At 42.2% G+C, this 7,332-nt stretch overlaps 1 pseudogene across 1 annotated transcript; it reads right to left on the bottom strand.

The window, feature by feature from the left end:
- Positions 1–812: 812 nt before the first annotated feature.
- On the bottom strand, positions 813–3,239 carry LOC308105060 (beta-1,3-galactosyl-O-glycosyl-glycoprotein beta-1,6-N-acetylglucosaminyltransferase 3-like; annotated as a pseudogene). The gene is made up of 2 exons: positions 2,864–3,239; positions 813–1,514 (listed from the first exon to the last, which is right to left on the bottom strand). The product of its transcript is annotated as a beta-1,3-galactosyl-O-glycosyl-glycoprotein beta-1,6-N-acetylglucosaminyltransferase 3-like (transcript).
- Positions 3,240–7,332: the final 4,093 nt, after the last annotated feature.

Genomic DNA, 7,332 nt, shown 5'->3' on the forward strand with positions numbered 1-7,332 from the left:
ATAAATAGCACCGCTCACTTCACACTGGGTGTGATTTTATTTTTTATTTGTTTTACTTTTTCCACCCAGAGCCAGGAGGTAACAACACAAACTGGCTCAATAGCGCCCCGTGCCAAACAGGACAATGTGGTATTGCAGGTGAAAGTGCTTTATAAGCCAGAGAGAAGTTAGTTAGAATGAGTATATCTGAGGCTTGATTTAGGCTCAAACCTTTTGAAAAACGTTTGAGGGACATAAACAATGTGATATTGAATATTATTATTATTTTTGCCAGACCCAAGGGGTCGGCCTACATGAGGCTTTGTCGGTCGGTCCCTCTTTTCCTCAGCACACACGTCATGCGAAGTCCGGCCATTCAGATTTCAACCACTAGGGGTCTGGTAGTACCAGGTCTCCTGGTTCCCTTGTTTAAATTCATGGTGTAGATCAGTGGCGTCCCCAGGAATTACATTTAGGGCAGGCAAGATTTTTTTTTTGCACCCCACTGTTACACCCCAAAAAGAAATTTCAACTCAATCGAAAATCGGCGATCGAAAACCGGCGAAAGTGGCCGTTTTCAAGATGTTTTGGCCATTATCTCTGGAACGAAAGGTCCAATCTGCTCAGTTCAAAGCTTGTTGGACGCGTGACTTTGAGGACATTAAGCAAAAAAAAAAAGGAATAATTACACGCAATGACAAATTTTCGGGTTATTTGGGTTTTCTAGGGGAGGCGAGGTCTTAGTTGGGCAGGCGACCGCCTGTCCTGCCTCTACAGTGGGTACGCCACTGGTGTAGATCCTTTAAGAATTTTGCAAAGCCACTAAATTCCAACTATAATTTATGCAATGCTTTCAAACGGAGAATTGACTCGATACATCTAATAGCATTGTCATCAACTTCTGGATCAAACTTGTTCGCCATGAGGTGATGCTGTTGAAATATCCACTGGAGATCACCAGTTCCATATACACATAAATCTCTTCTAACCGTCGAAGTGCATGGAGGGTACGCGGCGCCTTCTGTTACATCACCAGCATGACCACTCCAATGCATCAGGCGAACGATGGCATTCATGTCAGACAGGTGGTACATCCTATGCGCAGGCAGTGACCCTGGTACAGAGCTCATCCTGTTCAGACTGATGTTCATCAGGGGAATAGGTGTTGCGATTCCACTCCATAAACTCCTGAATCTCTTTGTTCTCCAGCACGTGTTTTACAAAGTCTCTAGTGAGAACAAAGTAAGCGCTGCCTGAGAACATGGGGATTGGTGGGGGTGTTTTCCTGATTCCCGTATTGGCGATAGTATCGATATGAGTATGATCAGTATCGGTGACTTGCCAGGCGTACTGCCAGCGGGCCTTCTTACGGTCTATCACTTCCTCAGACTCCATACTGTTCTTTCCATTGAGCCTCTTCAGTGCCTGAACCATTTCTGCATTGGTCTTGATGGGGAGGTCTGCGCCGCAAGTGTTGAGCAGGTACCTCCACTGAACCGGAGAATTCACAAGGTCTTCGAAACAGTTTAAATCCGCTTAAATCCGCTAAATCCGCAGGTGAAAATAATGTTCCTAATCAGTAGCTGTTCTTTTACATAAAGACACTCTATTACAGAGTCAAACTCCAGACTGGTCACACTTCCTGGCAGAGATGTGCGCTCCACTGAGCATGTGAACCTTTCTAGTGGTTTTTAGTCATGGCTGCCAGTTCCCACCTGATGTCGTGAGGGAGTTCTGACTGCTCCACACCGTACTGAATAACTACTAGCTTGCATAATGTCTTCAGTGTTGGACTTAAATCTAAGATGTACAGATCATCAGAGACGTAATGGTTTAATATGTCTCCAAAGAGTATGATACGATCTCCCACCATGCAACAGCACATATAAAACGTCTGAGAAGGGCCGTTTCCCTTGAGTTCAACCTTATTCCAGGTAAAGGTCACTGGGCCGAATTTCCACACATCATTTAAGTATTTCCCGTTGTAGCCACCATATATGTACAGCTCTCCATTGTAGGAAAAGGCTGAATGACCACAGCGTCCTTCTGGGAGAGGCTGTGCAGGAGATGTGTTCAGCCAGTTGTTGGTCTCTGTGTCAAACACTCTGATGTTGTAGACTAATGCGACTCCCTCGTCCCCATAGCCCCCAAATACAAACATCTTTGTCCCGATGACGGTGGCAGAGTGACAATGTGAAACAGGTGGGTGAGTTCCTCTGGTGTTAATTAAAGCCCAGACCATTGTGGTGGTGTCCAACTTGTACATGTCATTAGTGCTTCCAGTCTGGTCCTTGGTTCCTCCATAGATATACATGACCTTCTCCAAGACACAGGCTGTGTGGTAGAACCTCGCCTCTGGAACGGTTCCAGAAATCTCGGGCTTGAACCATCTGTGGGATTCGACATCAAATCCATAGAGCAGGTTGCAGTAAGGATGCCCTCCCCAGATGTAGACGCAATCTGCTATAAGTACAGCTGTGTGGCCCCGGCGCCTGGAGGGAACATCAGGGTGACCTTCTCCTCTTCCATTTGTCCATGGGGGCAACTTCCTCCAGCGTAGAGACACTGTGTTAAAGATATGGACTTCCATTTGAACACTGTTATTGTAATAGTTTCCTTCAAATGAGTACACCTTGTGTCCGACTACCACAGCATCTGGGCTGTAATTATGATGTCCTTTCAGATGTATCGTCCAGTGAAACATTTCACACACCAGCACCACTGTGAATCAGTGCAACTAATTTACAGAAAGGTTGTTAGAAAGCAGGGCAATTTATTTCGATAAGTTGCTGCATGGTGTTGTGTTAGAAAATACAATAACGACATTTAAAAGGACAATTACATCTGATGTAATAATGATGTTGTGATATCATTGCGTGATGACATTGACCCACTCTTGACCAGGATGCGTAAACCACTCTTTCTAATTTGCTCGCTATGAAGACGTTAGGGAAACAGGAAACGATTGCACTCACAGCTTTATGGAATATCTCCGGGGATTTCTTGTCCACGTGCACACAGTAGACGTTCTGAGGGTTGTATACGGCACGCAGGAGTCTTTCAAACATCTCGACATCTGCGTGAATCACCATGGAGTAGGCAATGGGAAAGTCCCTCTCTTCCTCGCTGAGCGGCTCTGTGATGAACCCTCTTTTGTCCACGTAAGCTTTACAGTCCTTTGTCATGCTAAGGTATGACTCCTCTGAGAGCCTCTGCTTAGACCCCATAAGCTGATCAATCTCATCTTTCTTACCCACCATCTCTCTCCGTTGACGATGGCAGAGCAGACCGCCAGGTCATCATTGTATTCTTGTGGTACCCGTGGCACTGGGCCCAGGTCGGTCACTGGGCGCCATCCAGAGGGCCCATTCAGTAGGAATAGGATTCCTAAGAGAAACACTATGCCTAAGAGAAAGGCATAGCGTTTCAGCCATTTACCATTCATCCTGGTTTGGTTTTGACCTCTGCTGTCTGAACTGGTCCACGTCTGCTTCTGTTTATATCTGTTCTAATTTGAAAATTAACAGGACTATTAATAGCTACCTTGACACACTTCCACGCTGAAATGTCTGTTTCACCTGTTCTGAGAAACTGTCTCTATTTATATTATATTGTGATGTCATCTATATGATGTCAGTACTGTACAGCGTCAGGCATCTCCATCTGGGTGCAGTGTCATTCCAAGCCACCTGGCCATTGACCCCTATGGGGGATTTTTTTTATAATGATCTAAATCGATTAGTCTGATTAACCACTTAAGCTCTGTTTTATACTTTGTCATACAACAGTACAAATAGTGAAAATAGCCAATCTACCATCTCACAATGAGCTTGTAGATCTACTGTTTTATGTATTCTATAGAAAAACTATTATTTTCTTATTATAATTGATTATGTGTTTATAAGAGTAAAGGTCCTTACACACCGGGGCGAATTCTTCATGCGAATAAATACTTTTTTAAAAAACCTTATAAAGTCAATGCAAGCTTACACATCAGTTTCGCGGAGCGAAAAAAACGTCTTTTAATTATTCGGAACGAGTCCGAATTTTGCGTATATTCGCATATTCGCCGGTGTGTAACCGCCTTAACTGTTGTATCCGGGGTGCAACAGTTAAAATAACCATAGAAAATAACCAGAGAGGACATGATATTAGGGGTGACTCCTAATCTCAATGTCCTCTCTGGTGGTTTCATTCAGTTTTTTTGTTGTTCCCAAATGGGTGCTGTACATTCTGTACCTTGTGGAGCAGAGAAAAAGCCCTTTCAGCAGATGAACCATGTCCCTGATTGTAATTACAGGGTGTCTGTGGTCTGTGCAGCCGTGTGAACCATTTTATGAGGTATAGAATAGTGGATGTGCACAGAGAGGAGATGCAGGTTATTTTTACAGCAGTGTTCCGCTCCTTTTGAAGCCATGCTGTGTAGCCAAAGATACATTTTCTTTTTTGTATTACCTTTTTAACTATGTTACCACAAAATGAACTGAAATAAACTAAACTATACTAAACTAAACTAAGTAGTGGAGGCTGGAGCTATAAGGTAAAATATCTGGCAAAAAAATAACAAAAAAAAACTTTGTACTGTAGATTGGTTGATAAGTTTGTTGTCATTAAAGCTGCAATTTGTAAGATTTATGTCCGACCTGGGATTTTTACCCAATGCTGGGTCGCGTCGCTTCACGTTGTCAGCACAATTCCAATGCCATGTAAGCTGATAATTGTCTCAATGCAGCAGTTTGGGGGTTCAAGCCAACATGGGCTGCCTGTTACAAGTTGGAAGCTGTGTGGGGTCTCGACCTTTTGACAGTTTTTGACACCTGTATTAAAGATTTATCATGCTTGGACAGACACTCATTCATCTAATTTGTTCCAGGCTATTATATTTTTTGAGCAATATCAACACCCCCTTTTTGTCATTTCAAAAACATGTTGGTGACATATTTCAACAGCTTAATTAAAAAAAGGTTTGGTGATGTTTGGAGAAATTGATTTGAAGCCAACATTGCGCCATGCAGGCCCATCCATGTGTGGTTACTTTGCATGAAACCTTCAGGGTATGTGTCAGTACATTTTGTAATGATTGTTATGAGAGTGGCTTCTGGCTTATATGGATAGATTCGGTTGGACTGAATATGTTGCCTAACAGATACAATACTGTTCCAGCAGCTACGCTGCTTAGACCCCTAAAAAAGTCACATGTGACTTGTGCGAAGTGACAAACAACAAGATCATCAAGGACATTATCACCAAGCACACTGTTATGCTGGTCATTTCCATAACTTCTCATTAGTATGAAAGAAAAAAAAGCAAAAAAACAACAACAACAACAATGTGCTCATGCTTCCACACCATTTGTGGTAATCTTTTTATATCCCTTGTGACGCAAGACAGCTGTCACTGTAGGCCTGTTGACTTCGGATTACGACCGCGGATAATTAGAATATTCATACAATAATGTGTGCTCAATTGAAATTCATATGGTAGGCTGGAGTCAAGATGCAGGGTTGTCACTGTGTAGCAGGAGGGTGGTGGATAGCAAAAGAAAATATGAGTGTGAGAAACCAGAGAGAAGAGGATCATTCTCCAGCTGAAGACAGAGTCTGATGTTTATCCTTAGGGCAGCCAAATATATGTCTGCAACTGCCCAGACACACACACACACACACACACACACACACACACACACACACACACACACACACACACACACACACACACACACACACACACACACACACACACACACACACACACACACACACACACACACACACACACACACACTGTCCGTCTGTCTCTCTACCTAGTATGTGCTTATCACAGGGATTTGTAGCCTATGGCCACGACTTTCAAAAGACAAGATATGGAAGGTTACCCATCTTTTTAGCTTTGTTCATAGTAAAGCAATGTAGCGCTAGGTCCTTGCTGGTGGTGTTAGTAGTGAAGGTTGCTTCAGGCTGTCTCGCCCTAGAGGACACACTTTGATGCAAAGTGTCACTCTGGTCTTTCGAGACATACAGTAATGTTTTTATGGTGTGGCTCTGTAGGAGGCAAGCCATAGGGTCTGTTTTTGTGTCTGTGTATCCGGAGTAGAAATCGCGAATCGCTGGACCGATAAGCACGAAATGCACCAAATGTCAGGAGGCCAATGAAGTTATCAGGAATTAATAGAATATTACTACTACTATTATTGCAAAAAAAAGCATTTTCTTTCATGCTTTTCTCTGTTCAGTGTGTTGTGTGTGAACAGTTATTTAGAAAGTTTAGAGGATAAGCCCTTTGAGATGCATCTTCTCGTTTTCAAGGGGGTCCTCAAGCAAAACACACAAACCATAACAATAAATCGAACATGTCAACAAACATAACAATCAACTTAACTACATCAACAAGGACATACACATAGGGAACATACACATAGGGGAAGGGGACATACACATAGGGGCTCTCCCATCAACTCAAACCACACTACTCTACACTAATCTGTTACCAGTATCATCTGAAATAAAACACCATAAGAAAATAAACAAATAATAATTGTAATAATAATCATATTAATAATAATAATAACAACAATAATAAATAATTAAAGTATTAAAGCATTAAAGCAAACGTTTAACCAAAATAAGAACAGCTTATAAAATAAAATTAACACTCAGAAACAAGTACAGGTGGGTTTCAGGTCAGCGAGCAAAGAAGTCTCAAGTCTTAAATATTAAATTAAGTAATTGATCTAAATGAAACGCTTGTTCCAGTCTGGCGGTGCTTTGAACTGTTAAGCAGGTCTCCCAATTTCTTTAGATATTTTGGGCACAATAAAATAAGGTTGTTAAGTATGTCTAAGACAGAATTTAGAGTAGTAAATGGAACTAATAGCTGTTTTAAATATATTGGATAATTAAAGTAAATACATTTTAAAACAAAAAGCAACCTATGAAAATGTCTCCTGGCTTGAGGTGATGACCAATTTAAGTTGTCATACATTTGCTTATACTTCAGCAGAGGCATTGAATGTGACCTCAAGGCTGTGCAGCCTCCTCTGTACTGAATATGCATCAGGACAGTTTCTAATAGGTGTGGTACGAAAGCCATTCCTTATTAAAAGTGCAATAACGGTGGGTTGGATCCCTATGATACAACATCCAGCACCTCACTCCTAATAAAGGAAGACTTTGCATTCGGAAGAGGCAGACGACGATGCTGCTTATTCAGCCTGAGTGTCTCTGTGTATATACACTCCGATGTTTTGGGTTACTCTTTTGGATTTTTGGATTAAATTCTCAAGCGCCCCCACCTCCCCAGTGTGGAAGATATTATACTCGGTGGATGGTGCAGCGCTTCTTCCTCTCTCATTGA

This window comes from Gymnoscopelus braueri (assembly GCF_963280865.1).
Source record: "Gymnoscopelus braueri genome assembly, chromosome: 17".
Classification (NCBI taxonomy): Eukaryota; Metazoa; Chordata; class Actinopteri; order Myctophiformes; family Myctophidae; genus Gymnoscopelus; species Gymnoscopelus braueri.